The sequence below is a fragment of the Phoca vitulina genome, unplaced genomic scaffold (genome assembly GCF_004348235.1).
Source record: "Phoca vitulina isolate PV1807 unplaced genomic scaffold, GSC_HSeal_1.0 scaffold26, whole genome shotgun sequence".
Lineage (NCBI taxonomy): Eukaryota > Metazoa > Chordata > Mammalia > Carnivora > Phocidae > Phoca > Phoca vitulina.
Window position 1 is genome coordinate 8,850,594 of NW_022589729.1, and position 27,073 is coordinate 8,877,666.

At 40.2% G+C, this 27,073-nt stretch overlaps 1 protein-coding gene and 1 non-coding gene across 13 annotated transcripts in view; one reads left to right on the plus strand and one right to left on the minus strand.

Moving 5' to 3' along the window:
• Positions 1 to 27,073, plus strand: part of ESRRG (estrogen related receptor gamma) — a 563,748-nt gene that overhangs the window by 247,212 nt on the left and 289,463 nt on the right. The window lies entirely within an intron of this gene.
• LOC116643615 lies at positions 1,710 to 1,814 on the minus strand. Its single transcript, XR_004301580.1, has one exon. It is a non-coding gene; the product is annotated as a U6 spliceosomal RNA (small nuclear RNA).

Genomic DNA, 27,073 nt, shown 5'->3' on the forward strand with positions numbered 1-27,073 from the left:
AGTCTTCCTCTATTTAAAAGGCTTTCTAGAGTATATGCAACCTCACTGAGATCACACAGCTATTTGGGGGCAGAGACTGGATTGAACCCAGAGCTGCTAAGTTCTACTGACTGTCCATCCTTCCAGCATCAATATGAACCAAACTGACTTGTCTCATTCTTTATTAGCTTCTTTGTGTTACATTCAGTATAACTTGGAATCCACCATCTTACATTTTCAGACTGTCTTTTCCTTCTTTCAGTCTCTGAAGCATTGCTAACAAATTCAGAGGCCTCGTTTCCCTTATGATAACATTGCATTTGCAAAGCTCCTTACACTGTCTTTGCCTGCATTATCCTATTGGACACTTACAGCAACTCAGTGTGGGTATTATTACCCATGTTTTTCTGTGTTCTTTTTACCAGGAGAACATCTAAGCACTATTCACATATGTAAACAGTAGTGGTTTTGAGTGGTAAACAGCTCATTCCCACATACTGTTCTTCTGAGGCTCAGGGCAAGGATTTCTCCGTTCAAACCTTGCCTTAAAGGGCAGGAAGAATGTACAAGAAGGACTTGTCTCTTGGCCCAGAGCTTTCAGAAGTGATCTGTAGGGGTAACTTTGCCCACATTTTCTGCATCCCTGGTCATGAAGTGCGGAAGAGGGCCCACCATGACTCTCATGATTTTCGTGGTGTGGGGCCCAAACCTGATGATAAAGAGAGGCTTCTGTAAGAAGCAGCCAGATGGATCAAGTTATCAAGACTAGGCCTCCAGGCCACCGTGACAAATTCTCTAGGCTGTTGACCTCCTAATCCTAGTACAGTCTCTCTCTTCAAGCAGGACCGGATGCAGGCAGACATTGAATATATGCTTTTAAAACAGTATTCTTCTTTGAGTAGGGTGGAGCAGGTAGACAGCAAATTCAACATGGTGCTTGGTTTGTTACTTCCCATCTTCATTTCACAGATACAATGCGCAGCAGCCATCAGCATAAGACACTAGTTTGGTAAATTGTTGTGTGCGTTCAGCACGCCTTATCTGGAGCATACGCAAACGGATGCTTGTGTTTGAAATGATGACTCACAGTTAATCATTATAAGAAATAGGCTTCCCACTTCATAAACTCTAGGAAAGACTGTTTTCTTTTCCTAACATTTAAATTACTCAGCCATTTAATGCATTAAAACCCAATTATAACTTAGTATGTTGGAGAATTTCAAAAGCTATTCCCTGCAGCATCTGTGCCTAAGACTACATTTTATCATTCAGTGGTTCAAACTCTCTCTAATACAGGCTTTTACCATAAAAAAAAAAGAAGAAGAAGAAGAAAAAGAAGCTTAAAACACAGAGAAGCACGTGACAAGACCTTGCCATTGCTCCCTAAAATGGCAGTTCTTGAGGAATGTGGGGCAAGGAATCTCGTTTCCCAGCTGGTTTGGACTTCGCTCCACAGTTAGGTGTGCATGTGGTTCTATCAGGAAAAGGATAAAGAAGAGGAATGTCTTGCAGCTGGGAGCCTGTAAAGGGTGTAAACAAAATGAACGTGGTCATTGTAATGGAGGGCAGTGGATAAGTAGCAAAAGTTGGGAATATTACTTTAATGCTTTGTACTTTTTTTTTTTTTGTGAAGCGTACAGCACCTGGGTATAACTAAGCAGTCTTTCCCCCCTGCTTAGCTTCCCAGATCAGACAAGACCCGGCATGTTCAGGGTGGTGTGGCCATAGAGAAAGATCTGGAATGTGTCACAAATCTGTGCATCATCCTTGTGCAGGCCCCATGCTAATCTTCTCTGTATCATTCCAATTTTAGTATATGGGCTGCCGAAGCAATCACAACTGCAATGCTTTTTGAACAATGGGTGATGAAATCACAGTCCGCTAGCTGGAAGTTTTGCATTTTCCTGAGAAATCTCTTGCAGGCTAATGCCTTGAACCCTGTAAAGAAAGCTTGCATTCCCACCAGAAACCTGGTCGCTCTAACACTCCAGGTGAGAAGATAAGACAGTCGGTTGAATGAGAAAACCTGAAAGTTCGGGAAGAACTGAAATTCAACATATTTGTCAGCCTGGAAAGGAAAATGGAAATGAGATGAAGTGATTCAAATTTCTTAAAAAGAATGTGTTTTCTTTTGTGTTTTTCCTCCTGGCACTAGAGCAAAGCCATATTCAAGTAACTATAGTAAGATACGGAATTCCAGAGGGAGATACAAGAATGATTCTCCAACATCCCCGATGCAATCATGATATTAACATCTCCAAAAATCACCAGAGAGACATACGATTAGTTTCTTTCTAAACATAAAAGAAACAACACAAAGAAACCATTGCTACTGTTTGGGAATAGTTTATATAACCTTATATGCAACAGTACTGTGGCCTTCTTTCTCTAGCTACCAGTATAAATCAAATAATTGATTTCATTATTGTAAATACATTAAATAGTAGAATAATTGGCTAGTAGAATTGAAGGGGACCTTTGCATTCAATCCTGTTCCCACCTTTTACAGATCAGAGACATGGTTCTCAGGGAAGGATGGTGAGTTGTGCACAGTCTTTCAGATAATGAGAGTGCTGGGACAGAGATCCAGGTACTGTGATGTTAATCTAAGTTTCCCATCACAAGATTTCCCTCTGAAATATCTTTGAGTTTAAGCAGTGAAGAGTGAGAGGGAATCAAAAAGCTAGAAGGCTAAGATAGGAGCCAACACCCTCTTTCCCTTCTCTGTGTGGGTAGACCCATCTTCAGTCTCAGCAACAATTAAAGAAAGCAAGCAAAACTACTAGATGGCAGCATTATATTTTAAAATTGTTCTCAAATCAGGATAGTGTCTTCTACGTGGAGCCTAAGTTAAGATAAATGTCTGGGTTGTGTGCCTTCTTTGTAGATCTGGAAGATTGTATTAAGGTTCCAAATGATACTGAGATTTGCTAAGTAGTCTTACTTGTCAATCGCTCCTCTTGTTGGATATTTAAAGTTCAAGAGCTTTGTTTGCTTTAGTTAAGTGCTCTGAAGTGTTTCAACAGCCATTGGCCCATTTATATAAACAAATGAAGGAACACAGTGATAATCCGTGATACCCGGAAGCAGCCCAAGCCTAAGGAGTAGCATAAATCCTTGATGACTTACAGATAAGCCTTCCACACACCTGCGTAATTCACTTTGTTAAACAACAAGTACATGTGTGCCAGTGGGTTTGATTGGCTGAAGAGGGAAGGACTGGGAAAAAAATATTTACTACTTTCAGTACAATCTCTCTTTCTTTCTTTCTTTTTAAGATTTTATTTATTTACTTGAGAGAAAGAAAGAGAGAGAGAGAGCACGAGCAGAGGGAGGGCCAAAGGGAGAGGGAGAAGCAGACTCCCCGCTGAGCAGGGAACCCAATGTGGGACTCAATCCCAGGACCCTGGGATCATGACCTGAGCCGAAGGCAGACGCTTAACCGACTGAGCCACCCAGGTGTCCCACAATCTCTCTTTCTTTAAATTTATTAATGTGTGAGCGTTTTGCCAAGAAGTACAGTTACAACCTTGATACCATTCTTTGTTTTCAAGTGATAAATTTTCTGTTGTTATTCATCATCTTTTTTTTACACTTGAGGTGATTTTAGTTGGGTTTGTTAAAAATTGGTTTCCTCCAAGTGTTATTTTATATAATTTGTCATCCATTTAGACTTTTAGAAAATATCATTATTTCATAAGGAAATTCCATTTTAGAAACGTGGCACAGGTTGAAATTCACTATCAAATAATGTCAACCTCAAACAACTCTAAAAAAATACATCTCCATCTTTATAGAGAAAGTAAAATGATCCCAGTCTGATATCCTGTGACTTACTATGCCAGAGTTTCCAAAGATGGGTATGTTTGTGCCACACACAGTTAGAACTCCTAACCTCCTCACCCTCAAAGGTAGGGAAAGCACAGTTCCTGAAATCCTAAGGAGAGAACCTATAGACAAGGAAAGGAATACTTCTAAGGGAAAAGGAAGACAAGCTTTCGTGAATGGAGTTGGCACTTGGCATCGAATTTTAAATTAGCAAAATCTTATCACTTTCTCTGCCCCCTCATCTGTGACACCTTGTCCTCTTGTCACCAGTTATAAATATCAGGTAATTTATTAACCCTAACAAGTCTGGGTGGCTAATTGCAAAACCATGTATTGTCTGGAAGAAGCTTGAGCCAAATGCTGGGTGTACTCGGCAGAGAATCTCAGAGCAACTGAAACACCTGCTGTAGACTGACACATCTTGGTTCACACAAGAACTTGAGAACACTCCTGAATTCTTGAATGATTGCCTAGAGTCCAAAGGCTTACTGGAATAGGAAGTTGAACTGGAAAAAAAAAAAAAAAAAAGATGGTCTTCAATCATCTTTAGAATTGAAGGCAGTTCGTTCTGACATAAGACAGAGAGGGAATAAGAAGACATTAGCTTTGTTTTTTTTTTCTGCAGTTTACATCAGCTTTAACAAGTTCTTTCTCCTCTTTTCCTCTTGCATTCATCGCTCCATCTTTTGAATATCTTGCCTCTCAAGTGTTTTAATGTCTTTCAAGAGGAATGAAAGAATAAGCTATAAAATGTCAGGAAGGAACTGGATTAAAATCGGATGGATTCTCAGCTTATCTTGACTCTGGAATGTATCATGAGAGCTAGAGAGAAATGGTGACGTGTGACTACCAGGCAAATGGCAGAGAGGGGTTGGCAAAGGATTTTAAGAGCTGTAGTCTGGAATGTGAGAATTTCCTTAAGGCTTTTCTTCTCAATTAAAGTTTTACCAGGCTGTGGTTTCATACTTATTAAATTTGGGTGTAGCTGCATCTCTTCCCCCAAAGAAACTCCTATTTCTCTCTCCTAGGTGGAACGAAGAACTCTTTTCTTCTCTCTGCCACATACCCCCATCATCTCCTATACATTTTGCTATTGTTTGGTGAAAATGGGAACCTTTATTTCTAACCTTTTATTGTTTGTCTCTGCTCCACATCCTGTAAATGTTTTCATTTTTCTGCAGAGCTGCACACCGCCTTTTCTGTTCGGGTCAGTGTTTGAAGTGGTAGGGCATGCAGGTCCCCCTCCAGCTGATTTTCTAGAAGGTGTTACATCTCTGTATTTCATGTCATTCATGGTAACTAAGCGCATCTACAATTGGCAGAATTGTCTAAGTGGAGTAGTGAGCTGAAAAACAGTGAGTGTAACAGAAATAAAAACACTTAATAAAACTAGTTTTAATCAATTCAACAACAACAACAAATTATTAAATACCTACTAGGTGGTAAGAGTCATGATGAGTACTAGAAGAGAGAAAATAATAGAAAAGAAGGCCCAGCCTTTGTCCTGAAGGGACTTAATCTTATAAAAGTCATGCTTATAAGGCAAAGGACCATATCACAAGGCAGAATATGATTTGGGCATAAGAAATTTGCTAGCAACATTAGCATAAAGGAGGGATGGGGCTGGGGGGGGGGGGGGGTGGCACCTGGCTGGCTCTGTCAGTTGAGCATGCAACTTTTGATCGTGGGGTTGTGAGTTTGAGCCCCACGCTGGGTGCAGAGATTACTTGAAAATAAAATCTTTAGGAAAAAAAAAAGGAGGGACCATTCTTTTGCGTGAATGGAAGAAAGCCTCTTAAAGAAGGAGATATGTGTGAGGCTTTAAGGAATAGGTAGCATTTTAAGTAGTTTCTCTTTTCTTGGTTTTCCTCCTTGTTATAAGGTAGTAAGTGTTCATTAAAGAAAAATAAATCAGAATATACAAAGAAATCGAAAGAAAGTCATTGTAAAAACACCATTCCTGCTGCAGGATGACTGCTGTGAACATGGGGCAGTTAGAACACGGGCTGCGAGGCGTCTGCCCGGGGATCTTAGTGCCGGACATCGCATGTCCAGTGTGTCCTGCCCTCTCTCAGACTTCCAGGGGCTCTCCCAGAAATGTTCATGCCAAGCCAGGTGATGGAGGCTTCTGCCTCTGTGATTTTCTATTCCTTGTTACGATATTTATTAATGCCCAGTAGACAGTCTCATCTCTCTGCAAGGGAAGGTGAATGAGCAACGATGAAATGCCCTTAGCACTTCTTGTCGGTATTTAAATGTAACATTATATCAATCCATTAATTGGTAATTAAAGGACAAAAGCATCACTTCATGCCCCCCATGAATGACACCAACTTTCCTTCTTCCCAAAAAGCTGTTTCAGGAGGCTTTAGTGGGCTGAGTGATCGGTATTTCTTCTAACACTTTTGTTGTTTAAAAATGCCTTTGTTTCATTTGAGGTGTGAGAGAATGTGCTCACCTTGTCTTCGTGGGTGCAACAGTGCAGAAATGATAACTGTATATACATTTTTTTTACATAAAAATAGAGAGGAGCAGGAAGGAGAGAGACAACTTATTTAAATCCTGAATACAGTCAGACCTCATATGCATTGTTAAAAAAAAAAAAAAAAAAGCCCTAAAGAATTGCATATGGATTAGAGGGATGAATATTCTATTATTTCAGTCTGTTCTGCTGATCTTCTTATTGTGACTTTGTGCTTCAGAAATCTGCTAGGAATTTGGCTTTGCCGTAGTAGGCAGTAATTTTAAATGTGTATCAAGCACTTGATAGTGTATGATTTGCGTGCTGTTGCATTCCTATTCCCTAAATTTTCCACCAATTTATTACTTTTTTCATACTGTTTTAATATTTCAGGATGATGAATATATACAGCATCATTAAAGGTAAATAAAAAATGCATGAAATTAAAAAATGGAATATTAGATGTTTCTTTGCTGTAATCCCCCGGCCCAATTGGAATGAAATGTCTCTGTTCTATCAAGTAATCCCTAAACATGATTAGGAACCTGGGAGTGTCCACACAGCCCACATAATATTTGTATCTAAGCCTATTTATGTAAGGTTTGAGTAAAAGTTGTTATTAGAAGACCTATAAACCCATTTTACAATTCTGAAAGATATGCTTGCCTCTTAATCTTTTCTACCTTTATTATTTTTGCTGGAGTTGATGACAACGTGTTCTTAATTCGTTTTTCAGAATGCTATTACTGTACATCTTCTTCATACTTAGATGATACATTGGCTATTCTATTGAAATACATTTTAAAGACCAAGGATTGAGTTCAGGAGTTCATTTGCATCTGTCGGTGTTTTTTTCAATATTTATAAGGAGAAAAGTTAGTTTTGTAGGGTCTGTCACAACTTCCAATCATTCAATATGTGTCCAGGGCAAGTTTTCCCAAAGTATTCCTTCTTTTAAGGAAGTTTGCTCCTATTATATTGATGCACTAAGCTCCTGGGTTTTTTATTGTTTTTTTTTTTTTTTTCTTTAATAAAAACAGTTTGCAATGCTATGAAATTGTTTAAATTTAATTTTGATTTTTTAACCAAAGGAAGCAGTGTTTTGTAAAGAGAATATCTGAACATAAAAAGACCAAAAAATGTTTTCCCTAAGCCTTGATCTACACCCCACAGTGTGTTAATGACTTCTTTGGTGGAAAGATATCCTCTCTTTATTAGCAAATCTTCAGTGTTTGCCCTCTTTAAAAGGCCTCTTTATAGGGAGAAGTTTTTCAAAACATCTTAAAAGTCATACGTATAATTCTTTTTTTTTCTCTTCCTTCCAATTAGGTTTTAGTGGATATCAGGCTTTTCTTAACCCAGTTTAGTTCTTTTAATCGCGCAGATACTGATCTAACAATTGCGTACAAACACTCTTGAATTTCAGGGAAGTTCACCAATTGCAACCTTATTCCAGATACTTTAAAGTATCAGGACATTTTTGTTTCCTTTAATGTAGTATTCCTTATTTATTTTTGGCTTACACACAAAAGACAGACCCAAATCATGAAATGTGAAGATTGACAGCTCTTATTAATTTCACAGTTAGGAAATGTGTTAAATGACCACTGTTTCCAGTGAATCCTCAGCAGTGTGGTATATTTTAAAACCATGTTTCAGACAGCACCCCAAAGATATTCTGTGGTAAGACCTTTTAGACCTTTGCTTCTGCTTTGGCAAGTTAGCTCTGATACCTAAGAGGAATCCTAGTAGTGAAAGAGGCATTCCCTTACCCTCCGCGTGGGTTAAGTTTGGGCTTTCTTTTCCTGCAAACACCAGGTTCGAGCAGAGAGGCCTGGTGTCGTTCTTTTACACTTTGCAAGTCTGCCATTTGGTACACATGCTGTCAGCAATTGTAGAAATTGTCCTCTGCCAGCCAGTTTCTGTGTGTTTGTTGCTAATTTTGCAAAGAAAATAATGACGGCAAATGACATATGGCCAATATTCCCCAAGCTGAACTTGACCCCCAGCCGGGGCGGGGGGGTGGGGGGGTTGCGGGAGGGAAGTTTTAAATAGTCCACACACTTCTGCTAGAAAAATCAGCATCGAGCATGTGATTTCATAATGGTCGTGTGACAGGGCTCCTCCATGGTGTTCAGTGCATCAGAAATCTGAGCCTCCTGCCACCAGCTGTGCACCGCGTGTCCTGGGTTCAGTTGGCAGACCAAGCTCCGCTGTGTTGCAACTGCTGCTGGGTGGGGGGAGGGGCACCCAGGTGCCGCGCAGCCAGGGAGGCCTGAGCCAGAGGGGTCCTGCTCCCGGGGCAGGTGGCGGGAGTGGCCTAGTGTGTGTGCATTTGGAAGCATAGCCACAGACCCCCAAGAGAAGAGGGAAAATCTGGACCCCTAGTCTGGAAAATTTCTGGATTGGTATGTGGTCTATGCCATTCCTTGAAGCGCTTTCCAATGATGCTGAAAGGAGCAAAGTAGAGAGCGGAGTGGCCCATGGCTTAGAAGTCAGCCTTGGCATTTCCCGTCTGTGCAACCCTGGACCGTTCACGTCTTCATACCTCAGGCACCTCATTTGTAAAATCGGGATAACAATATTATCTACTTCCAAGGATTAAATAAAATAATCCTTTTAAAGTGCTTAGCTTAGTGCCGGGCACATAGTCAGCACTGAATAATATTACCATTTGTGAAGCCCTCATTTGCGGGATGTGCAACACTTTCCTTTTATACATGGAGAAACTGAGGCTGTAAATCATGAGCTCACCTAAGACCACTTGGCCAAGAATAGAATTCGTGTTTCCTGGCTTTCATGCTATTATGCTAACCACTAATCTATGCCTCTGCCCTGCATCAAGCCCTTAACGTTCTATCCTTGATTAAAGCAAGGCATGGCGGGGGTGGGGGGCTGGGGGGAGGATTTAAGAAAATAATGGTAAGAAGTAACCTTATAGAGATGAACTTAATCTATTGTATCTCATCCTTGAAGCTGATTGTATTTGAAATAAACACACACACACACACACACACACAGAGTTTGTTTTCAGTATCTCCCTACAGCTAAAATTATCAGATTTTTAAAATATAAGTTTTATGTTGTTGGTAAAATTGGAAAGTTTTAGAAAATAATTATTTTTGGTAACTCTGTGGAGTCTTGTATGCTTCTGAAACTATCCACAGGCGTTTAAACGGGCTCTGTGCCTTGGGCAGAATAAGGTAGAAAAATGTTTACAGTTCATAGTTATGAACGTGCGCTGGAGTATTTTGCCTTAAGCAATACAGAAACTCCTGGGATAAGCAAAAAGCACATTTTCACAGTGAAACAGACTGAAGAAAGTAGCAGGAATATTACATGGTAGGGTTGAAAACCGTTTATGAGGCTGGATTAAAAAGCATAGACAATGAGGAATCTTTATGCTTCTTCTATTGAGTTGTGTCTACATTCACAAATTAGTTTGCAAATTAATATTTGGAGTTGGCTAAACAACCGGTTATTAATTTTTTGAGAAGGAAAAAAGTTGAATCTGCCAGTTACTTGAGTGATTTTGACACGCAGTTCCCCAAACAAGCAAAGAAAACTGTTCGTGTATACAGGCATAGTATAATTCAGCTCTCTCTAGGTTGTGAATTTCATTCTACAGATGGAATTCCCTTCCACCCCCAAACCAAACACTGAATAAGCACCCGTCTGCAGCTCATGTCCACAGTGCAGTCAGGCTGCTACTTTGGTTTGATGGCTATATACGGCCCAGTGGTCCGGGGGTGTTTCTTCTCCTCAAATGACAGCAGTATTGTGGTGGGCAGAGCAGGAGCTTTTTTGTTGTTGGTTTGTTTTGTTGTTGTTTTTTGGTTTTTTGTTTTTTCCCATCACCAAGGAGCAAAGCCTTTTGGGCACATTAGCACTACTTTCAGCAAGTAATGCAAAAATGGGAAATAATTGGGTTGAGGAGCTCCTGGGATATTAGTGGTGCTGTGGGCAGGAAAGCAGGCATTGGAAAATAAATGACAAATTAGTCTGCTTAATCTCTTTATTGTGAATCAGATGCCACGGCAGAGGTTCATAATACATTAATAAACACCAGTTAATGCAACTGAGATACTATTCCTCAAATTCGCAAGAGTGGTAAGAATTCTTCCCTTAGGGAGTGAGCATGTTTACTGAATGATTTTCTCCCTCCGTAAGCTGGACTTTGTGGTATAAACCCAGCTAAATAATAATAACCATTGTATGTGTATAGTGCTGGAGCATTAACAGACAGTTTCATCCATATCAACTTGTGTGAGCTTCACTAGGACATCCCTGGGAGGGACAGGTTTTCCTATTTCCCCATTTTACAGAGAAGCCACCTGAGGAGTTACATGACCTCCCAAATGGGACTCAGTGTTGGTCAAAAAAAGATTTGGCAATCAGAGAAAGACAATTATCATATAATCTCACTGATATGTGGAATTTAAGAAACAAGGCAGAGGATCATAGGGGAAGAGAGAAAAAAATGAAACAAGATGAAACCAGAGAGGGAGACAAACCATAAGAGACTCTTAATCTTAGGAAACAAACTGAGGGTTGCCGGAGGGGAGGAGGGTTGGGGGATGGGATAACTGGGTGATGGACATTGGGGAGGGTATATGTTGTAATGAGCACTGGGTATTATATAAGACTGGTGAGTCACAGACCTGTACTCCTGAAACAAATAATACATTATATGTTAATTAATTGAATTTAAATTGAAAAAAAAAAGATTTGGATCTTGATTTTCTAGCTTCACAACTTGTGATCTTGGCTACCCCCTTGCCCCACCTACTTAGAGTCAAAATCTATATATTAGTATAACTCCATATAATATAAATTCTGATATCCTCTGAGTTATGGTCCCTCATCCATTTTTAATCCAATTCCATAATATTACAAATACGACTAAATTCCAAAATCTTACTAAGTTCCCGACATTACAAAGACTGCCCTTACATGTCCCCTTAGTACTGATGACATAAAGGAGTCCCATGACATTTTACATATGGAAACTGAGACACACAGATGGCTTAGCAGAGCAGGTTAGCATCCGAAGTATCGTTCACCAGACTTGTCAAGGTTATTTCTCTAGGTGCTCTGACTTTTAGCTGATCATGTCATGTGCTTAACACAGGGCAGCATCGAGTGTGGGCTTTCTCCCTTAGCATCTCCAGAATAGGAGTCAGCCATTAAGGCTCTCGGGATCTGTTGGTGACTGGACATCTTTACAATAATCCCATCCAGCTTTGGCCGTTCCTCTAGCTTATACCGCACAATGCTTAACACGGACCCATTCAGCTGTGCAGTGTTCCTTTATCCTAGTTAACATGATGTTTTGTACTTACTCTAATACTTGTGATGAGAAGGATGCTTTGTATACTGAGCCCTTTTTAACCTCATTTATGTCAGCCTGGCCCTCCTTGCTGTACGGCGTAGAAAATGGGCACTAGAATTATGCTTACTGGTCAGTTGACCAGAGGGCTCTGGCTAACCACGACCCCTCTTATTTGTTCACACAAGAGCACCTGCCCTGCTGTCAATTAGGGTATGGCCATGATAGTAATGGGAAAGAGACGGTATCTGGCCAAGCTCATGGAGAGGAAGGAGTAGATAAAAAAATGTACAAGGGACACAGACTATGGAAATTAGACTTATATTTGAGCTGGAGTTATCAAAATGTATTTCTGAGATCAGGGACATTCAGGGTGGTATGGCCTGTCAAAATGTATTTCTAAGAAAGAAAGACTGATTGCTCATATGAGGAAGACCAATCGTTATATATGGTGAAGAATGTCCAAAGCCAGCGTCTCATTGTCTTACGGCATCTAGGAATGCTGTGTCCATGTGGTCAAAACAGTTGCTCTCTTTGTTGCCTTGCTCATTATGTAATCTGCTGTACAAAGAGGTCTGAAGAAATGGAGGGTCAATGGCCCTCCAAAATAAGTTAAGTAGAAACACTATCCATTCGGTGTTCATGCAAACGTGAACTTTTTTTATGATTTGGTTTCTGCAAAGCACTTAAATGTATCCACTTGGTGTTTTCAGATAAAAGCAAAATGTTTCCTATTCTTTCTAATGAGCTTTAAAGAAACATTAAAAACAGACAAGGGAAAACATCATGGATTTGGTTTCTTTACATAATATCTCTCTTCAGCATATATTTGAGTCGTCAACTTGATTGTTTCTTTCGGTATGTTCTCTGAGAGTGTGACTTGGAGGCTTCCAGGGTAATTATGCCTCCTACCTTTCTAAGGACAGTCTGCTACTGTTTTCTCTAAATAACCTGTGATCATGTAATGGATAAACAGTATTACCTCTGTTTTAATGACCCCCTGATTCTACAGTGGCCGGCAGTGTGCCAGAGTCAGCTCCTTGGACTCTGTTTTTGTTCTACATTCCTCAGTACTACGACAAAAACTATTTACGTTTTGCTTGAATAGCTTAAACACCATTTTAGAAGACTTTAGATTGCTTTTGAACATATTTGAATGCATCTTTAGCCATCACTGGGCTTAAAATGGAAACCCTTTTCTCAGCTTATCTGTATTAAACACCTGTAAAAATCAATGGTACTGTATTTTTTTTTCTTCTGATGCTCTGTTCCTTTAACTAATGCCAGAAATAATGCACAATTTATTCTAGCGTGTTCTTTTCCCTTTGCCTGATGTTCTCCGGTAGTAAGTGGCATAGTATATAAGAACTCACTTCTGCTGACTTAATAGTAAAATTGCCAGGTTGATGTTGAAATTCAACCAATTGGAGCCTAATCCTCAAGAAGAAATTTGCTGTCTCTCCTACTGATTATCATCCGTCGTCTTCATAATGAATATGCAGAAAGTTTATTTTATTTTTTGCAAGTGCACATACTTACGTAAATGACCAATAGGAGAAGTTAGAGTTAACCAGTGATGTTTTTGAGCATTGTTATTTTTCCCTAAAATCAGAAGTCATTACATTTATATTGAAAATATTGAGTGGTTTGTATGAGCTTTATGCCAAACTAAGATTAGTGTGCTATAGCCCATTACAAATGTAGAAGATTGACCATTTTTTATGAGTTAGAATAAAAAATATGATAATAATGTCTTCTCATCATCATAAAGAGAGATGATAACGACTAAATGAAATATTTATATTATCTCATTTTATTTGATAGGTTCCATCTTCTTCCATACCAAACACTTTCTCAAGAGCAACCATAGCTTCCTGGTTAAAAAAGAAATCTTTGTAGAATTCAAGGTCTTCATCTGTGTTGCTAATAAATCCAGTAATCCAATATTTTGCTCTCTTTAATTTCTGAAATTTGTTTTGCATCTTAAAATGGAGCCCAGGGATTTAGTATGTTTTGATCAGGGCTGTGCGTAAAGATGGGTTATATCTTAGTTTCTATATGGGAACAAATAGGATTATTTGTTCCCAAGTATTTCTTTCTGGGAAGTGGGTTAATTTGTAAACAAAAATGTGTGTGTGTGTGTGTGTGTGTGTGTGTGTATTACACATTATTTATGCCGTCTGTTACTGACCCACATATTCAGTATGCCGCTTGTCTCTTCATCAACCATATTATGAGGCTCTCCCTAGACTGTCTCCTCCCTCGTGCATTATCTTGCTATCGTCTTATATAGTCTTATATACAATCTATATTCTTCCAGACTTTTAGATTTTGTTTGAGACATAATACAGAGAAACACTGACACATATGTCACTGCAAAGTCACGTAGAGATGGCTTTATAACACTGACGCTCTGAACACGTATGTTCAGTGGGCGACGTGGCCACTCTTTGCGTGGCCCCCACTCTCATAAAGGATTCTGAGTTCCCAGGAAGCGTTTTCAGGCAGGTGGCTGTGTCCCGGTGCTTTCTTGTGAACTGAACTGTCGCCGTCTTGTCCTCCATCTCTCTCGTCCTCATTCCCTGTGCTCCTCTGATTGAAGCTGGAGAAAAGAAAAAAGATTTGAGGCTTGCCCAATTTGTCCTGACATAAAGAGATGTTTAGCTCAGTGGAAGGTAGTGGCAGCGAGCCGAGGGCCTGACTGACGTCCCAACACTGTGTCTGCAGGACTGCTCGCTCCATGGCTCTTCGCTCCACCGCGGCCTGGCTCCCGGAGAGCTGTCTACCTTGCGCGAGAGGGGTGATAGTCCCTCGGGCTTTGACGCTCAACACCTTGTTAGATCTGCTGACGAAGACACGGTTTTTGGTTTAGTGCTTGTTTTCTGAAGGAGGTGTTCAGGTTTGCTTAAAGCCTGAAGAAAACATTTCTGAGGAATTGTAGCTTTTATGGAGGGAAAAAAAAAAATGCCCTATTTTCTGAACACATGGATTTGCTTTAAATTTTTCTTAAATTTCCAGAAAACATTTTGGAGTCAGCACAAAAAGGTTGCAATGGCCCAGTTTTCCTTAAATCCCTCATCTGTCAGACCTCAAATATTAGAAATGTAACTCATCAAACTACTTCCTTGTTGGGCTGGGTTTTGTCCCCAAGTCACCTTATTCTGTTGTTTTTTTTTTTTTTAATGATGTTGACCAGAGGCCTTTGGGGTTTTCTTTTATTCTAACAAAGCATCAGACCTTAATTCAGTTCCAACATGACATTAAAATGTAAAAACAACAGAACAGCAAACAGCCTTGTGTAGTGGGAAGGAGTAGAATTTTAGAGTCAGAGTTAGGTCAGGGCCTTGGCATAATTAATTATCCTTTGTAAGCCTTCTTAACTTATCATTAACATTTAGAAAGGGACAGAGTTGGGAAGATAGTAACTGCCTTGCAGGGCTGTTGTGAGGATTTAATAAGGTAATACAGAAATTTAGCATCACACCTGGTAGGTTACCACATAGAAATGGACACATGCAAACGCAGAGCTCCTGGTCTCTTCCACCCACTTAAATTTCTTCTCTCCTGCTTTCCCTTCCTCTCTTTTTAACTTGTCTCCTTCTTTCCTTCCCATTTGAGGAAAAAAAAATAAATAAAACAGGAAAAAAAATCCTTTGACAGAATGATATCAAATGAAGCTTGATGTTATGCATAATGATGTTATGGACCAAGGTATGGCTAGGTTGGGACTGGGGTCAGGAATAAATAATATGACAAGTAAACAGTTGTGCTCGATTGTTACCAAACCCAATGCTGAGTCTCCACATTGCTAATTTTAGATTCACTGATGATCTCTCACCAAGACTCATCCAAGTTTCTAGTTCAGATGGGACTTGTTTTCAGCCAAGTCATTTTACATGACCTTTGTCTCATCCTCATAAGTGATGGAAGCCCAGATTGTGACACCTCACGTTATCGATGATCCATGCTTTAGCTTTCGGGTAAGAATTCCACCCAGACATCAGGCATTCTAAGTTTTCTGGTCAGCAAGGATCCAAAAACTTTTGGGACATATATGGATGTCTCTCTAAGTTGCCCCAAAGGAACTTGTCCCTGAAAAGAGTCTCATTTCAATCCGCGAGGGCTAGTGTGGGATGAATTCGGCATTGGAGAGAGGTTGGTGAGTCCAGGTCTAAGATTTCATTCAACGCTAGAGTTCTGTGACCTTTTCATCCCAAAGTAGGAATGTGCCACACACTCCAGAATCCAATTGCCAAGCTAGGACATCAGTAAATCTCGTTTGTTGTCTACCTTCCTCACATACTAAGCTCTTGCGTGTATCGGGGTTGGTATTACCCTGGCACCTCAAAAGCACTCAGCAATGGTTAGCTGTTATTACCTCTTAATGATCCAGGTTTCTTGGGTAACCATTCTCATCTTGGTTCTCTCTCTGCCATCTACTCTCTTGAAAACTATAATCACAATTCCTCATATATTTTTTTTAAATTTTATTTTATTATGTTATGTTAATCACCATATATTACATCATTAGTTTTTTGCTGTAGTGTTCCATGATTCATGGTTTGCATATATTTTTAAATTTTCCTTAAATTTCCAGAAAACATTTTGGACTCAGAGGGGTGAAGAATTTTACAGAGATGCCCTGTCTTCTCCCACTGAGCACAGTTGTTGAGCCTGCCTCCTTCCTGTCCGCTCTCTGGACCGCAAGCTTCCCCACCCTACATCACCCAAATGAGATAACCCGTGTTCCAAAAGAAAAAACAAAACAAAACAACAAAACATTATGCCCCATCCATTTAATGTTTTCCATACATTTTAAAAAATTATATTTAATTTATTTAAACTAAAAAGCAAACAACAGTTCACCCATTTCTTCCCCCCCACACACACACATTTCCTGTGACCACCAGTCTATTCTCTGTATCTATGAGCTTTTTTTTTTAAGATTCTACATATAAGAGAGATCATACAATATTTGTCTTTCTCTGTCCCGACTTATTTCACTTAGCATAAATGCCCTAGAGGCCCATCCATATTGTTGTAAATGGTAAGATTTCATTCTTTTATTTATGTCTGGATTTTTGAACTCTATTGTATATATTGTATATATCACACATTCATCCACTGGTGGACATCTAGGTTGTTTCTATATCTTAGCTATTGTGAATAATGCTGCAATGAAGATGGATATATCTTTTCAAGTTAGTGTGTACATTTTCTTCAGTAAATACTAAGAAGCGGAATTGCTGGATCATATGGTAGTTCTATTTTTAATGTTTTGAAGAACTTCCATACTGTTTCCCATTGGCTGAACCAATTTATATTCCCACCAATAGTGCACAAGGGTTGCCCTTTTCTCCACATCCTCCCCAACTCTCGTCTTTTATCTTGTTTATACTAGCCATTCTAACAGGTGTGAGGTGATAGCTCATTGGAGTTTTGATTGCATTTCCCTGTTGATTAGTGATGTTGAGCATCTTTTTATGTACCTGCTGACCATCTTTATGTCTTCTTTGGAAAAATACGTCTATTGAGAGCATTTGTCCATTTAAAATTCAAATTGGTTGCTTTCTTGCTGTTGAGTAGTATGAGTTCTTTATATATTTTGGATATTAGCTCCTTTTTTAGATATATAATTTGCATGATTTTCTCCCATTCCATAGGTTGCCTTCTCATTTTATTGATGGTTTCCTTTGCTATGCAGGAGCTTTTTAGGTTGCTGTAGTCCCACTTGTTTATTTTTGCCTTTGTTGCCTTTGCTTTTGCTAGCAGACTTAAAAAGTCATCATAACCACCTATGGTTTCTTCTAGGAGTTTTACGATTTCAGGTCTTGAGTTCAAGTCTTTAATCCATTTTGAGTTAATTTTTATTTATGGTGTGAGAAGGTGCTCCAGTTTCATTCTTTTGCATGTAGCTGTCCAATTCTCTGAACACCATTTATTGAAGAGACTGTCTTTTCCCCATTGTTATTCTTGGCTCCTTTGTTGTAAATTAACTGACCGTATATGTGTGGGCTTCTTTCTGAGCTCTCTATTCTGCTGCATTGATCTGTGTGTCTATTTTAATGACAGTACCAAACTTTTAAAATTATTATAGCTCTGCTATATAGTTTAAAATCAGGGAATATGATGCCACTGGCTTTGTTTTTCTTTCTCAAGATTGCTTTTGGCTATTTGGGGTCTTTTGGGATTCCATATAAATTTTCGGGTTATTTGTTCTAGTTCTGTGAAAAGTACTGCTAGTATTTTGATAGGGATTGCATTAAGTCTGTAGATGGCTTTGGGTAGTATGGACGTTTTAACAATATTAATTCTCCCAATCCAGTAGCACAGAATATCTTTCCATTTTTTGTATCTTCTTCAGTTTCTTTTATTTTTTTAAGTGTTTGTCATGAAAAAACTATGTTGAATAATGGAAAAAAATCAGGATGGAAAATCCAGTTTGCAAACTAAACTTAGTATTTCTAATAGCAAGGTGTTGTGTTTTCCTGCAACTCCTGAGGACCACTCTAATATGACTCCAAGACTTGAACCATATCCCAAGAAAAACATTTGAAGAGTCCTGAACCCTAACACAATGGCAACAACACATTTCTCTTAGTAGACTGTGGGATGTCCAGTAGTGGCTCCCGTACCTTTGCAGGTAAAACAATACCATTAGGCAGTAGAACAACTGTACTAGAATTTTGGGAACTTCCAACTTGTTCTTGAAACCAGAAGCTGGTTTACTAATATGCATGTCAAACCCTGACTCAAGGTTGCCATGAACTTGGTTGTTAATTGTCAGTTACTGATTATAGGTATCTCCAGCATGCCTTCAAGCTGAAGAAGTACAGAAATACAGAATTGGTTCCTTAATCAAGAATGTGGAATTGCCAGGTTGTCACATACGAGGGGAAGCTGCAGATGAGTTACAGAGCCCTGGACTCACAGATAGGATTCCTTTACAAGCCCACAGGTGCCCATTATGCATTCTCTCTCTACCATAGTGAGGTAAAGGCAATAACATCATTTGATGATGGGTTTATTCTCTCCAAATTTCAAGATTGAAATAGAAAGACGACACCTGAATATAATTCCCAGCGCAGGCTAGCGCTGTCCAGCCTTCACAAGATGCACAAAAGCCAGGGAAGCTCCAAAGAAGTCCATTGGGGGATTTGTTTCGTGGAGCTCAGTATTTCTTTCATTCGAGTTTTAACCCGATCCTTAATTTAACTCCATGAGTAATATAATACACTGGGGCAGGACTAGAGCGAGGTGAACGGTACTGCAGCCTCCACGTTATGCCTGACCTTGCAGCTGAGTATTAATTTGAAGTAGTGGAATTAAAATTTTCTATTCTTTTGCATTGTCATGCCTCACGTTGATAAGCACAAAGAAATGTAAATAAAAAAGACCTATTTCAAAACCTTCCTTACAACCTTTTTGTTTTATGACAAAAGACAGTTAATTAACATACTAGCAGTAAGCAGCCTTCCCAAACTCCCGCTAATTATGTATTCTGTTGACCGTGACTCTAGTCATAAGGTAATTGGCTTGCAGCAACATGACATTTCAAATCATCTCTTGAAATTACATCAAAAAGCCAGCCTGTTTTGTTTTGATAGGGGAACAATCAATTTGATAAGTGGTAACACAGCTCATTGTTTCACATTAATTAGACTAATTGCTGCATGTTAGCCTCTGAAATAGACAGAACTTGGAGAAGACAAAGGCTGTGGCCTTTAGCATGCAGTGTGTGTGATGGTTCCACTTGCCTGAACATACTGTAGGCAGAAAACAGAGCTGTTATAGGAGGCAGCCTTGCGGGAGGCTGGGTGTTAACAGTAGTTTGATGTGTTATGCTTAATACACTGGCTTTCAATTATAGCATCCAGGTTCCAAGTCCCACAGAGGAAAGAAAGGACGACTCCAAAGAACTGTTTCCCGGCTAACCAGGTTTGGGTTTGAGGGAGTTATAACAGCCTTCCAGTTACTCTCTCGCCTTCAAAACCCATACACTTTTTATGTCCCTGCCAGGGAGGCCCTACTCACATCGCTTTGTAGTACTCTGGGCATAAATGCCTTAAAAAACAGACTGAAACAAAACAAACAAAGCCAAAACAAAACAAAATACCAAAAGGACAAAAAAAAAAATCCCTTTTTTTCCAATTACAAAACATGGTGTTTTAACCCACAGAGATTCGGGAAACTGTCATTTGGGGGAAATCTAATGCCTCAGCCCTGCAAACGCCTTTCGGTTTGACAGACTGTACCTTTGTTGATTCTCGAGACCACCAATTTGGCCAAATTGGACGGTGCGATCTTTAGGACAACAACACATGTCAGTCTCAATTGGCAAAGAAGAGAGTTCCACTTGTGACCCCGCACGTACTTCTGATGCTCTCACATAGGTTCATGAGATCGCGTTACTGGACGGCTGATGCAATGGAACAGGGCTCCTTCCCAAGGAAAAGGCATCCAGCGCTTAAAAAACCAGATGCCCTCCCTCTGTCACTCAGACGCTGTCTAGTTATCCACACACATCTTCGGATTATGGTGAGCTCACTAGACAAACGTGCAAATCGGCGGTTGTGTGTCCCTCTTCATGTCTATACTGTTTTTATATGCGAAATGGGAATTAGGCTAACTGATTCTGCGGTTGCAACTCACCAAATTCACTGTGGTTAGGCGGTAAATTATCTTGTTGGCTTTGGGCTGCATTTGACCTAAGAGACGAAGTCTCAAACAACAACAGACTCTGCTAATTGCCGTTGCAGCTCGATTCAAAGAATGGTCTGCACATGTTCGTGGTGTGGAAAGGACTCTGGGTTTCTCACTAGTTTCTTCAGCTTTACCAAGAGTGGTGTGGTCTTTGAACAGGAAGGACAGCAATATATAAACATAACAGTGTTTTCATAAGATACACAGCTGCATTACACATCCCAAAATTGTAAGTATGATGTTCCTCCATTTGTAAATGCTTATGGGCTTTCATTGAAATGACAGAGGGAAATGTGACAGTGAAATTTGGACCTGGCTTGGAAAATGAATTCGAAACATTTAAACGAGATCGATTTGCTTCTGTGTATGAAAGCATCTTGGGCGGGGAAGGTGGGGGTGTGCGGACATTTGTACCAAAGGAGAGCATTTCATTTCTTCTTTTTATCATTCCCTCAAAGGAATGATCCTTTTGCAGGAACTTCAAAGCACAAATTTGCGCGGGCAGGTTTAATTTGGTCATTTAAAAAAAAAAAAAAAGTGTGTGGTGTAGCAGGGGCAAGCAATTAAATGATTGCTCCTACAAATTAATAAATCTTCAACAGCCTTTTAAAAAGGTACAAGGATTTGTGATTTAAGTGTGCTAATGTGCTGTTTTCCCCGTAAAATCCCAGGGTTTATTCAGAAGGTAAATGATGGGGGGGAAAAAGTACCAAGATTGAAGCCCCTTAACATTCAACTTAAGTGCTGGTTCCACTTGCTCGAGCACAAGTTGGAAGCAGCTTTGTTAGGATTCCAGTGGCACACTCGCTGTCACTACTGGTTTCTTGTACAGTCAAGCCCCACTTCGTGCAGAGCAAATCTTTGCTCAGTTAAGCGAGCGTCAGTCACTGGTAAGCTTGGCTGCTGGCCCAGGGTTGTTAGGCTTTTCCATGCTACACCTGAATGAGATATTGACGACACATTGCTACCCAAACAGAGTTGAGAAACTGGATAAAAAAAATATATAAATTAAATTGTCATGGGGCTGACAGAATAATTTTGAAAATGCGACTTAACACTTCCAGTGTACAAGCAGAACAGGGGAATGGCTGCTGGCCTGGTACGACGTGGTGTGTCATTTGGTGGGGTTGAATTTTTTTTTTTTTTTTTCTTCTTACTTCCTGCCTCACGATTGTGGATGTGGAATGAAGTGGCAGGGGGTTCGGGGCGGGGATGGGGGGTGGAGGGGAGGTGCTGACAGATTATAACCCTGTGTACAACCTTTTGGCCGGCTACTTGCTTCATTGGAATGGGCCTATTATCTACTTAACAAAAGCTTCCCAAAACAAAACTCTGTGGAATACAGTTACAGGGCTTTGGAGTGAGGAGAACACTCTGACAGTAGGTAATTTCTGCTGAGGAGAAAAATAAGGATCAGAGAAAAATCAGGGACGGAGTGGAAAAAAGACATAAAGTAGGAATAGTTTTTAAATAGGAATGGCTGGCAGAGCAATTAATCACAGAGTGCTCTGAGCTACAACAGGGGTTGCCTCAGGAGGGCAGGTAAGACCAGAGGACCCTCCTCCCCCACCCCTCACCCCCGCAAGGCGGAGGGGGCAGACCTATCCCCATTGGCTAAACAAAGTATATAAAAATCCAAGGAGTTTTAGTAAATATTTAGATTCTTTGTTTTTCACTATTGAATTAATGATGTGTTGTGATCGTGGCAGTTCTTATTCTCCTCCGAAAAAGTGGAAAAAACTGCATTTTACCAATGGCAATAGAGGATTCAGGTTATCTGAGAGAAGAGGGGGAGGGAATGGGAGAGGGGAGAGCCTCCTGATGAACCTGAACGCTCTGGCAAGCTTTTGTCTCAAAAAACTATTAATTGGAGGTTTTCTGGGAGAAATCAGAAATTACTATAGGTTCTAAAGATTTAATAACTTCTTTTAAAATCGATTCAGGGCTCTTGTAGCGTGCGTGTGCTATTTTAATGCATAATTTCTCATGGAAATTATGTAATTTCTCCTCCTAGCTGAGTCTGTATTGAAAAAGGACAATTCTGAGAGTGCTGGCATTTTGCTCCCTCCACATCCAGCTCACATTCCTACTAGAGGTAGGTGCCGTGGGACTCCGCGGGGCGGCCTGACCGCACGGGGAATGGTGGCTCTTCCCTCTTCAGTCCTTCACTCACGCTCTAAGCACACACCGTCTAACTCACTTCACAGACTCTGGACTTTCATGGCTCAGCCAAAGCCCAACCCCTAGCAAAGACATCAAAACCCCCATTTATGAGTCATTATTGAGTGCTCACTGGAATATAGCATGGCTCAAGGCATGGAGGGATATCTTCAACGTAGAGAGCACCACCTTTCCCTTCAGCGGATCACTCTCTTCACTTAGGTTTCATAATCTGTAAGTGGGGGGTAGTCATATCTACTTTGCAGGGTTGCTGAAAAAATTAAGTGAAAGTAAAGCTCCCAGCCTGGTTAAGTTTAGCGTCTATGAAATGCTTCGTGGTAGCCCCTTTGAGAAAGGTGGGTTATTTGTCTGTAGTCTTAAGGAAGAGGTGTAGACACTTGACATTTTCTTCTAGTATAAACTGGGCCAGATTCATGGCTGCGTAACCTGTGTGGCCGCATAGGGCCCGATGCTCTGAAGGGCCCTGCACTTGGTTTCACGTTCTGCTGTCACCATCTGGAAAGTCTTAATACTTTTTGAACAGGGGACACCCCCCGGCATTTTCCTTTTGCATTGGGCCCCACAAGCTATGTAGCTGGTCCTGAATATTGTTATTTGACTTTGCCCACGATTTTTATTTATTTTCCAGCTACAACTTTTATTGAATATTTTAAATTAGCTTTTGGCACTATCAGGCACAAACTAACTGCTCAGTTAATTCTTCTTCTTCTTCTTCTTCTTCTTCTTTTTTTTTTTACTTTTTTTGCTGCTGTGTGCCTCCCATTAATGCCTCGTGTGCTCCAACTATACCGCAGTTCTCCCCCATTATCTTGCCCCAAGCCCCCATTCCCTTGAGAAGATGTACACGGCTATTCCTTTGTGTCTCCAGTACCCTTCCTGTTCCTCTTGAATAAGCCTTATTTAGCGTCCCTACAGCTCAATTTCTCCACTTCTCAAGCAGAAAGAACCCCCTGCTCGGCAGTCTCCATGTCCTCACAGCATCTTGGTGCACACCTATTCTAACCCTCCTCCAGTCAGTGCACTGGATAGTAAGCTCTTTCGAGGGAAGAGATTTTCTTGTTTTCAAACCTGCTGCTTCCCAACATTCTGACTCCTAGTTGGTATTCCTAGTTGACTCAACAAGTGAATGAACAAAATGATTACCAGAGCTTCCAAGAGCACCACTGACTCATTTTCATCTCACCTTTAAAAAATTGTTTTCTGCTTTCCTTTTGTGTTTTTGAGCAATGGATGCCTCACATACCTGCAGTAGGGACCAAATGGAAAACCAAATTCAGGATTGCCTCTGAGGTAGAGACCAGCTCCTAAATATTAAGAATTGGTGGGCAATTAAGTGGCTATCATTGTAGACCGCCCATTTGGTAAAATGAAATGCTTTTTGTAATTCCTGTTCTATTTGATAATATATTAAGACCCTTAAACTAATGTTCCAAGGTCTTAAAGCATGTTTCTTTGGCACAGAGGTTTAGAAGCCTTTAACACATGGACCCACAAGACAAAGGGGAACCCGCATAGCAATGGGTTTGATGGCGGGTAGAGATGTGAGTCAGTAAATTCTGTTGAAATCAAATGCTAAACTTTGGGAGCACATGCAGTTTCCTGAAGACAAAGTCTCTGGCTTTCATGAGATCCTCAAAGGAACCTCTGGCCCAAAAGTAATTAAAGACCCCTGCTTTGGTATTTCAATTTGAGAAAATGATGTTTCTTTCTTATTAAAATAGAATACTGTCTATAATGACTTATCATTATTAAAGGGATGTTTTCCTGACTTTTAACAACCCCCTCACACACATATACCCATGCCAATTTATTAACTGTAATTTTGAAAAGGTGTTTCTTAAGTGGTCTCAAGTTGGTTGAAATATTTGCGCTTGCTCTTCGAAGTTGTCTGCATCGTTTCCTCCTTTTCTCTCCAGTATTCATTCCTCCTGCTTTTGCAAATTCTTCAGCAGGTAGAGGTGTACCAGGAGACAGGAGAGGGAGATTGAGAAGGGATGTGTGCTATTGGCTACTTGGTGGTGCATTTCTTTTGTTGTTCTGAGTTGTTTTTAGAATTCACATCATTGATGTGCTTGGGGCATTGGTGACAAGATGTTAATAGTTTCCTGACTGGGCAGACAGCTGTGCTGAGAGGTGTTAAGTTTTCAGTAAATTCATCTGTTTTATTAGCTCAGATTTACCTGCAATGTTAGCTCATTTACAACTGAATTTGTGGTCTATTTTTTTTTTCACCTTTAGCAATTTCTGTTTCTTTCTTTTGTTTCCATGTAATTTCATTTGAAAAGGACTGAGATTCCGCCTTCCCTCTCCCCAATAAGTTAGGCTATCTTTACCATAAATAAACAAGGGTTTCTGGGGGGTCCCCTTTCCTCAAGAATATTACATCTTTCTAGGACTGCATATGTGATAATCCCAAATTACTAAAAATGAAATATTTGCAGTTATCATTACAGATAAATTCACCCCGTCTAACAGAAGGCTCTGGCGTGTTTCTGTTTTGCTCCTCCTAGTTTGTGTTTGTACTGAAGATCTGAGCTGTGCCAGAAGTGGGTAGAAGCGCAAGTTTGGCCTCTTGGTTCAGATGTTGCAACTTTTTTATTGGTATAAAAACCTCAGTGTGATACTATATCCCAATGTTCTTGGCTATTTTTGTTGTTAAATATTGCCATTTCCTCTCCTCTGAATTCTTTTTTGTCCCTCTACAGTCTGAATTGAGAATTCATTCATAATTTCTATGGATTTATCTTCAGTTTTCTTGTGTGTTGATTCCCCTTGCCTTCCTGTGTGAATTGGAAGCTCCTAGAAGACAAGGTCCTTCTTCTTTGTCCTGCCCATAAATCCTGGTGTGATGCTTTTAAATCCTCACTGATTCAGTGATTACAATGGCCACCTTCTATCCTGAGTAATCAATTTGGCCATTTAAGCTGTGGTTCTGCAGGCTTTGGCCCTGTCTTTGGATTAAGCTTGTCGGGGTCGATTCTTTCCTGAAATGCTTTCTAAGCATGGAAGAAACAGCAAGATAGAGTCACTGTGTAATGGGTAGAACTGCTAGGCCAAATTCTACTAGTCCTGAATGCATAATGTTTAGGATTGAAAAATCAGTTTCATATTTCTCAGAATTACTCAGGAGAACACTTTTGTGCCCATTGTCAGTTTTTTGAAAAGGAGTACCCACTCCTTTATCTAATCCACTCGGTTATATAAGATATGTAGCGTTTATTGAGTTATGTCTCAGGGAACAGCATACATAAGAACTTATAGTCCTCTAAGATTAGCGGACGATAATGGCTAAGAATATTAACTATTTAGGGTTGGAGAAGGTATTGGAAATTATATAGCCCACCCTCCTCATTTTGTCAGTGAGGGGATCAGTTCCTCAGTTGATTTAGGTACCCTATTCAAGAACATACAAAGCGTATTATTAATAGTAAAATTAGGAGCCAGGCACTTGTTTAAATGCTTTGTGCATATTAATTCATTACCTCATAACAGCTTCATGAGGTAGGTTTATGTTTATTTTTCTTTTATAGAAGAAGAAACTGAGGTACAAAGAGGTTAGGTCAGTCACCCAAGATCTGATGTTTCTATCTCTAGAATCTGTCTATTTTTCTCCATCTCCACTGTCCCTACCATCACCTCCTATCTGGACTTCTTAGAGGGGCCTCCTCACTGGTCATCCTGCATCCATTCTCCCTACCTAGATAGATTCTCGGCCCTTGGCGGGCTTCATTTAAAACTCCAATCTGTGCAAGGCACTGCCCCGCTGTTAGTGACCACACCTTGTTTGTAGGATTTGCAGGAAGCAGCCCTTCCTGGCTTTCCAGAGGCCTCTTTCATGCTCCCGCCCCTGCCTGACACTCCCTCATATGTCAGAACCTTGGCATTTCTCGTGGACTTACTTCTACCCACCATTCAGATCCTACCTCAGAGGTCTCCACCTCGGGGAGACCTTCTCTGACTCCCTAGCTAAACCACGAGCCACGATTACAAGGCTTTGAGCCCTCGGGGACTGTATGGATTTGATTTACCCTTGTGTTCCTAAGGCCGATACAAGAGTTCCCCCATATCCATGGAGAATACAGTACGTTCCAGGACCCCCAGTGGGTGCCTGAAGCCACAGATGATAGTTCCAAACTCTCTATATACTGGATTTTCTTATACAGACATACCTATGGTAAAGTGTAATTTATAAATTAGGTGCAGTAAGAGATTAATAACAATAACTAATAATGAAATAGAAAACCTATAATAATATACTATAATAAAAGTCATATGAATATGGTCTCTTTTTCTCTTTCAAAATATCGTATTGCTTGCACTCACCCTTCTTCTTGTAATGATTTGAGATGATGAAATGCCCACCTGATACCTGACAAGTGAGGTGAATGACATAGGCATTGTGACGTAGTGTTAGGCTACTGTTGACCTTCTGACAGTACATCAGAGGGAGGGCCGTCAGCTTCTAGACTGGGTGACCATGGGTAACTGAAACCACAGGAAGCCAAACCAAGGATAAGACAGGGTCCCCTGTACAGTGCGGGGTGCATAGCTAATCAGCATTTATGGAAGGAAGGAAGGAAGGAAGGAAGGAA